At 42.0% G+C, this 8,771-nt stretch overlaps 1 long non-coding RNA gene across 2 annotated transcripts; it reads left to right on the top strand.

Annotated features, from left to right (window-relative positions):
• The first annotated feature begins 309 nt into the window (after positions 1-309).
• Positions 310-8,566, top strand: LOC148141775 (uncharacterized). Of its 2 annotated transcripts, XR_015752440.1 has the most exons (4): positions 310-669; positions 4,370-4,427; positions 5,641-5,708; positions 7,964-8,566. It is a non-coding gene; the product is annotated as an uncharacterized LOC148141775 (long non-coding RNA). The 2 variants fall into 2 exon arrangements; XR_015752441.1 differs by lacking the exon at positions 5,641-5,708 and having other exon boundaries at positions 343-669.
• The last annotated feature ends 205 nt before the right edge of the window (positions 8,567-8,771 follow it).

Raw genomic sequence — 8,771 nt, 5'->3', positions numbered from 1 at the left:
CCTCATCTGATGTGACTTTCACGACAACTGGAATGTTTAGTTTTGCTAAACACCCCTCGGTTATTGAAATTCCAAAGAGATGTGCATTTCTCATCAAGAATGAGGCGGTGAAGTTTGAATGATGCCAGGGAGAAATTGCAACGTAATGGTTTACTCTAAACCAAAACACACAGCCCCTGGCCTCAAGTGTGGCTCCTCCTTTTTATCAATGACACATTCCACTCTTCAGCCAGTATTTAACTTGCAGGGACCAGGGCAGCTGACCGTGTAGATTGAGATGGGGAGCTCGCATTGGGTTCCCCCGATACCAAGAGGGAAGTGGGTGGGTGGCAGTGAAACCAGGTTTAGCCGTGACTTCATCTTGCAAATGTTCGGCGTCGTTCGAAAATAAAACTTTTGAAGTTTGTCAGAAAGCATTTATTGCGGGAAAGCAACTGCAGACCACAAGCGCCGCCACCGGCAACTTTTGGCGACCAGTTGCTAAGTGACGCTTGCACTGTGTGTGTAGGAGCTCCCTTACAGACAGTTTGTTTTGTTGAGCTGTGATCCCTCTCTCTCTCTCTCAGCCCCGCTCTGCAGCTACAGTCTCCTTTTGCAATGGCCTCTGCACTGCATTGGGAAGGCCGGCGCAGGCAGTGGATTCTGGATAAGAGGGTCAAGGCACAGGAGGTAACAGCTCTCTCCACTCACATCCTCTCTGTAAGGCTGATCGACACGGGAACAACCGCAAGTAGGCAATGAACACATTGATTAATCCGAGCCCCAACCGGGCGTACAGGTCCTTTCTATTATGTTGGGCTAGTCTGTGTACCTGTGACCCAGCCGGTGTATCTGTTCCCCAGTCGGTGTATCCGGGCGCACCTGTGAACCAGCCAGTATATCTGGGTATACCTGTGCCACGGCCAGTGTACCTGGGTGTACCTGTGCCCCAGTCGGTGTATCTGGGTGTACCTGTGACCCAGGTGGTATATCTGGGTATATCTGTGACCCAGGCAGTATATCTGGGTGTACCTATGCCCCAGTCGATGTATCTGGGTATATCTGTGACCTAGGCAGCATATCTGGGTGTACCTGTGTCCCAGTTGGTGTATCTGGGTATACCTGTGCCCTGGCCAGTGTACCTGGGCGTACCTGTGACCCAGCCAGTATATCTGGGTATACCTGTGCCCCAGTCGGTATATCTGGGTATACCTGTGCCCCAGTTGGTATATCTGGGTGTACCTGTGCCCCAGTCAGTGTATCTGTGACCTAGCTGGTGGATCTGTGACCCAGTCAGTGTAACCCAGTCTCTCCTTCCTTTACAGTAGCTGCCTCTTGCTTGCAAGCTCACCCTGTAATAACCCTGGGGTGGAAGGGGGGTGCAGGGAGACAAAGTGAATTGCTTTAATTCATCAGGGGCATAGAGTTTAAGAGCCGGGTGATTATGATGGAACTGTATAAAATGTTGAATAGGTGACAGCTAGAGTATTGTTCTGGAATCCATATTAGAAGAGGGATGTGATAGTTCACTACTGGAGAAGGTGCAGAGAACATTTACCAGGATGTTGCCTGGGCTGCAGAGCCTTTGTTACAAAGAGAGCTCAGGTAAACTGGATAATTCGCCTTAGAGCAGAGGAAATGGAGGCTGGGAAGAGGATGATGCAGATAGGATAGATAGAAAGGAACTTACCTATGGTGGAGGGTTTAGTGACCAGGACCAGAGATTTAAGGTAAGAGACAGAAGGTTTAGAGGAGATGTGGTGCAATTGACTTTCACTCAGAGGGTAGTTGGCATCTGGAACTCACTGGCTATGAGAGGATTAGAGGCAGAAATAATCATACATTTAGGAATTCATCATAATGGATGTAGGTTTGCTCGCTGACCTGGAACCTTCCAGCTCAGTGAGCAAACCTCCATCCAGAACCTCAACCTGAGCTACAAATCTTCTCAAAACTCGTTAATTCATCATAATATTTAAGAAGTGTTTAGACGTGCTTTTGCGATGCCAAGGGAGACAAGGCTATGGGATGAGAATAGTAGGTGGTTGCTTTTGACCAGTATGGATACGATGAGCTGCAGAGCCTTTTTCTGTGCTGTACAGAGCAATGACTGTGAAACCCTGACAGATCAAAGGGACTTGTATCTTATTTCACAAGTTCTGACAAAAGATCAACTATGTGCAATATCAATACCAACTGAGGGGGATATCTGATTTAGTGGGAACGTCTCTTTCTCCTGAGCAGAAAGTCTGGCTTCAATGCCGCCTCTCCAATTGGATTGATATATAATAATTAAACATTGTTTGCGGCCTGAGGCTCAAATGGCCTGTGTCTGAGATCTTTATTTTCATCTAATTCTATATAACTCACAGTATTTGTCATTTACATAAATGATTTGGATGCGAGCATAAGAGGTACAGTCAGTAAGCTTGCAGATGACAATTGGAGGTGTAGTGGACAGCGAAGAGGGTTACCTCAGATTACAACAGGATCTGGACCAGATGGGCCAATGGGCTGAGAAGTGGCAGATGGAGTTCAATTCAGATAAATGCAAGGTGCTGCATTTTGGGAAAGCAAATCTTAGCAGGACTTATACACTTAATGGTAAGGTCCTAGAGAATGTTGCTGAACAAAGAGACCTTGGAGTGCAGGTTCATAGGTCATTGAAAGTGGAGTCGCAGGTAGATAGGATAGTGAAGAAGGCGTTTGGTATGCTTTCCTTTATTGGTCAGAGTATTGAGTACAGGAGTTGGGAGGTCATGTTGCGGCTGTACAGGACATTGGTTAGGCCACTGTTGGAATATTGCATGCAATTCTGGTCTCCTTGCTATCGGAAAGATGTTGTGAAACTTGAAAGGGTTCAGAAAAGATTTACAAGGATGTTGCCAGGGTTGGAGGACTTGAGCTACAGAGAGAGGCTGAACAGGCTGGGGCTGTTTTCCCTGGAGCGTCAGAGGCTGAGGGGTGACCTTAAACAGGGTTTACAAAATTATGAGGGGCATAGATAGGATAAATAGACAAAGTCTTTTCCCTGGGGTTGGGGAGTCCAGTACTAGACGGCATAGGTTTAGGGTGAGAGGGGAAAGATATAAACGAGACCTAAGGGGCAACTTTTTCACGCAGAGGGTGGTTTGTGTATGGAATGAGCTGCCAGAGGATGTGGTGGAGGCTGGTACAGTTGCAACATTAAAGAGGCATTTGGATGGGTATATGAATAGGAAGGGTTTAGAGGGATATGGGCCGGGTGCTGGCAGGTGGGACTAGATTGGGTTGGGATATCTGGTCGGCATGGACGGGTTGGACCGAAGGGTCTGTTTCTATGCTGTACGTCTCTATGACTGTAATGAAGACTTGTTTTGCTCGTATGTCCAACACTTCTCCATTTCTCTAAAAGGCACCATTGGGTAAAAATCAGTCACTCAAAATCTGGTTGATTTGTTTGAACTTGTCAACCTCGGGATGTTGCTGTCCCAACATTGCAGCACAGCTCTGATCAAACTTGGCAATTTCCCAATCTGTATGACCCAGCAATTCATTTGGAAAACCCCAGTCACAGTGTGTTTGATTATTGCTAAAGTCATTTAGGTCACTATTACTGTTTTAAATATTGCAGTATGGTGATGGCTCCTGGTGTCTTGTATACTCCACTGCAACCAAAAGTTAATTGTTAAAGCTGGTGTTTGAGAAATATGCCCACTGGGGACCCCAGAGAATCCAGACAATGTCACTCAAATTGCAACAGTTATAGAAGATGCCCATAATCCATGCTAGATTATTTTAACGTTAGTACAGCATGTTACACGATGTGCAGGAACAGGCAGTTTAGGCCAGATTAAAATCCTACCTGTTCTAAAAGTTTTTAATAACATTTCTGAACAGGATGATTTCCCTTTGTGTATTCTCCCCTGAGTAGTGTGGCTGGTCTGTCCCCCATATTTGAGGAACAGAGGACTAGATATAGAATATTTGGCTACTCAGGCCCACCCCACCATACTACTGGATCATAGTTGATTATCACAGTCATTGTCTCTCCTCATTTCCCTAATTGTATCAACACGCATAATAAGACCTTAGCATTAAGCTGAGTCCAGGCAGTACCACATACAGCTGTCCTTGCAGGTGACAGCTAGGGTATTTTGTACAGTTCTGGAATCCACATTAGAGGGAATGTAATAACACTGGGAGGGTGGAGAGGCGATTTCCCAGGATTATGCCCAGGCTGGAAAGTTTTTGTAGACCAACTAAAAACACCATTTAATTCACACCTGGTTTTTGTCATTTTTTTGATATTGTTCCAGAGGCCATAAACACTCACCAGTTCATTTTAACAAGATGTTTGACATTTTCTAGGCCACAGTTAGAAAATTTGACTTCATTGTTCCTGTTTCAGGATGAAATTATGAGAAGGAAACAATCCAAACCCTCAAATCAACCAGCAAGAAGCAAAGGTATACATACCATTAATACTATATCTTATACAGTATATATTTTAATTAAGACATTTCCTTTTGTTGGCTTTGCTGGTTTTGTGTTACTTTCTAAGGTCAATGTTTCTAAAAACTTTCCTGTCCTATTCCTTTCAAGTGCAAACCTGTAATCTTTCAAAATTTTCCTCCTTGCCAAAATCATCAGCATCACACTAACTCCTCTATTTTCTTCTTTTTAAGGACAAACTGCAGAATTCCTTTTATATAATCAGTCTTCCTTTCCTCTAGAATGAACGCATTTTAAAATCAAAGCACAATGTCACCCATTCACTATTTGTCTTGACGTCTTTCCAAACCCGTCTCATAGCTTTCAATTTTATTTTAAAACTACTTTCATTTCCTTTCAAACAAACTCACTTAAGGCTATATCTTCAATGTTATGTTGCCATTTCTCCATCTACCCTGACCTAAGGCCAAGGACTTGGTTCTGCATTTTGCGTGCTTTGTGTGTTTGAGTTATCAGACAGTAACAGATCAGGTTTGGTGTTCTAGTGGTTATTTTCCCCATATACCTCTGAACTGGGCTAGAGCAAGGATTGAGATGATTTAAGTCAGTATAAAAGTTCAAAAGTCCACACTACAAAATGAAGATCAATTTCAGACAAAATTTAGAATAAATGTGATCTTTTTGATTAAAAATTAAGGTGTGAAGATAGTAGCCTCACTCTGTGACATCTTTCCCAACACACTAATGATTTAAAGTGCAAGATGGAGCTGCCCCAGTAGCTTAATGGATAAATGCCTCTTGTGATGCTGAACTAACCATTACAGATGAGGAGGCTCTGAGTCAAATTAATTGTCCGTTCAGTGCTGAACTGAACCAGGACAGTGGCTGGAACCACAGGAGGTTCTGTGTCCAAAGAGGAGCTTAACTAATTAGGGCTGTGATTCCTGATCTGCGTCAGTAGTTTTTGTTTTTAAATGTATGCATTTATGGATAGAAACATATCCAATCCAACCCAATAGCCTACCAGTATTCCCTATTTGTAAACAAGTATTGGAAATGGATTCTTAGGTGAGGAGTCAAGGGCTAAAGATTCCTTGGAATGTCAATGAATTCCAAAGCTGACCTGTCAGGGGAGGAGATAAGGAGGCAGGAAACGAAATTGTAAAGTTTCAAAATGTGCTAACATGAATGTAAAATCATAGTTGCTGAGATTTTCTCTTTTCCCAGAAGCTTCTGAGTCTGAAATTCCAACTGAAGGTCAGACCCCTGGTTATAAACGTGTTAAAAGATATTCAGTAAGTGTTCACTTACTTAAATGAAATTGCACCATTTCCAAAATGCAGATACAGATTCTATGAACCGAAACCTGTATCGTTCCACATCTTAAACTGGGCAAAAAGTTACAGAACAGACGGATTTGGGAATCCTTGTCCATGAATCACAAAAAAGTAGCACCCAAGTTCAGTGGGTAATAGGGAAGGCGAATGGAATATTGATGTTATTTCAATGGAAATATAGCATAAAAGTTTGGATGTCATGCTAAATCTATATGAGGCGCTAGTCAGATCATAGCTGGAATAAAACATAAAACTGTAGAGCACAGGAACGGGCCCTCCACCTCCCCCCCCCCCATGACGTGCCGAACATGACGCTGAACTGAACTAATGCTTTTTGCCTGCCCTTAGTCCATTTCCCTCCATTCCTTGCATATTCATGTACTTATCTAAAGGTCCCTTAAACATATCTGCCTCCACGACCGCTGGCAATGCATTCCAGACTCCGAACATACACCTTTAAAAAACATTGCCTCTCACACCTCCTTTGAACTTTCCCCCTCTCACCTTAAATGCATGTCCACTAGTTTTAGACATTTCAACTCTGGGAAAAAGATTTTCTGACCATCAACCCTATCTATGCATATGCTCTGGAATACTGCGAGTAGTCTCAGTCCCCCTATATATGGAAATATATACTGGTATTGGAGGTAGTGCAAAGAAGGTTCACTTACTTAAACCAAGTATGGAGGGAATACCTTATGAAGGGAGGTTGAGTAGGTTGGGCCTGTACTCATTAGAGTTCAGAAGAATGAGAGGTGACCTCACTGAAACATACAAGGTTCTTAGGGCACTTGACATTATAGATGCAGAAAGGCTGTTTTTCCTTGGGAGAGAGTTTCCTTCTCAGCCACTCAGCCAGACTACTCACAATTCTGTCCAGCTCAACGATTTTTCCTCTCAGCCTCCCCTATTCCAAAGAGAACAACACCAGCCTGTCCAATATTTTCTCGTAGCTGCACATTTCCAGTACTGGCAATCTCCTCTGGACCCTCCTTAGTCCACTTAACGTCCTTTCTGTGACCAGAACACAGTACTCAAGTTATAGCTTACTTAGTGATTTATTTACTTCCCTCAGATTCTCCTGGCTCTTATATTCCATACCTGAGCTGGTAAAAGAGTCCATTTGCCTTCTTAAATACCTTTATCGATCTGTCTTATTACCTTCAGGCATCTGTGGACATTCAATCCAAGGTCCCAGACTTACTTTACACCCCTTGATATTCTCCAATTAATTACATTTTCCTCTGCCTTGTTTGGCCTCCCCAGATGCAATGCCTGACTTGTCAGAGTTAAAAACCGTTTTGGCACTTATCTGTCCAAATGACCAGTTCGTTGAGATCAGCCACATATTTTATATATACACCTTATATACACATACATACAAACCACGCAAATACACTCATACATAAAAGCATATACACCTGTTTTTGAAATATTAATACAAGGTTAAGCATGCATAGGAAACACACTCATCCTCACTGGATCCACAAGAACAGGAATGCTTTTTCATATGTAAGTCTGCCTTCTAAAGGTAATTAAAACACCAATGTGACTACTGTGCATGCACTTTGTGGTTGCATGGTAGGCTTTATTGTTACCGGAGTGAAAAAGCTTCCTGATCTTATGTATTCAAATCTGCCCTTGGAGTCAAAGATGAACTGGAGGAGTTCCAGGTTTTCTGTGGGTCAGTGGTGCTTTGGTTTGACTTTTCCAAACTGAGAACTCAGAGTAAAGACCTTGAAAAGGAGACAAGCTTTCAATTCCAGGCCCTTAAATAGTCTGTTGGTCAAACATTGTATTGCTGATTATCTGCTGCATTCTTTCAACTGAAGTCCACTTACTAGTAAATACCTTCAGCTATTTCAGTCTGAATGTTAAATGAACAACTGCTTGGAGTGAACATGGGAGCATGATGTTCCGCCAAATCTCTGAAATATCTAATAAAAGGGTTAAATGTTAAGAGCAGATCATGAGTGGATAAAATGAGAATGCATGTTTGGGCTTGTAGTTGACAAAAAGATACTATGTAATTGTCTTTTTAAGTGAAACTGCGTGAAGTGTACTGGAAGTGAACCAAAATAATATATGCAAATTAAAACATAAATATGTTAAACATTGAAGTGTAGGACTGCACATAAAGCACTCGTTTGTTGAACACACATCTGATGATGATTTTAATGTGCCCTTTTCTCTGTTCCTTTTTTGGGTTTCAGTCTACAGACTATAATCAACAATGGTGAAGAACTGAACTGTCAGGCTCTTTAACCTCAAGATAATGAAAACCCTTCTCCTCCAACTGAGAAAAGTTCTGTATTAGCCATGTTTTAATTGGAACACTAGAATGTAAAATAGTCCTATTACATGTAGCTTGTTGAACAACCCCACCTAATTAAAGAATTGAAGTGATTGTAGAGGAAAAGGAGGTGTTGTGCTAGCAGGTGACAAATATGAAAAACTCAACAGCTGTCACCTGCCAGCACAACACCACTTTTCCTCTACAATCACTTTGATTCTGTAACTAGAAGTAATTTTGTTTAATCCTGAAAGTTACCATACAATTCCATACCCCTCTATGAGCCCTCATAAAGAAGCCTCAGTGGCCTATTGTACTGTAATTTAAAATGTATCTGTTCCACAGCAGGCCACACAATTCCCAGGTTTGATCAACAACTCTTTTACACCATTTGTCTAAATTGCTTGAAAATAGGTCTGCCTGCCTTCTGGGATTGGAATTACCATGTGCAATACTATTAATAAAAAATCCATTAATGTACCTGTATGAAATACATTAAAGATTTGAATCAAAAGGAACTTTATCCAAATGCATTCTCATGTTTGTCATTAATATTCTTCAGCACTGTTTCAAGATATTGCTCATCATGCATCCCTTCTCCTTAATGTTGAATGCTTTTTACCTGCTTTTCACAGAATAGCAGAGATTGGGAGTTTAATAGTGAGGAATTATATATTTGAGTCCATTCATGATTCACAGCTATTTAGCAATATTCATGCTAGGTGCTA

Source organism: Chiloscyllium plagiosum, unplaced genomic scaffold (assembly GCF_037043375.1).
Source record: "Chiloscyllium plagiosum isolate Xiang-an unplaced genomic scaffold, Cpla_swu_hap1 HiC_scaffold_32, whole genome shotgun sequence".
NCBI classification, from domain to species: Eukaryota; Metazoa; Chordata; class Chondrichthyes; order Orectolobiformes; family Hemiscylliidae; genus Chiloscyllium; species Chiloscyllium plagiosum.
Note: the sequence above shows the minus strand (reverse complement) of the source record. Positions and strands in the feature narration are given on the sequence as shown.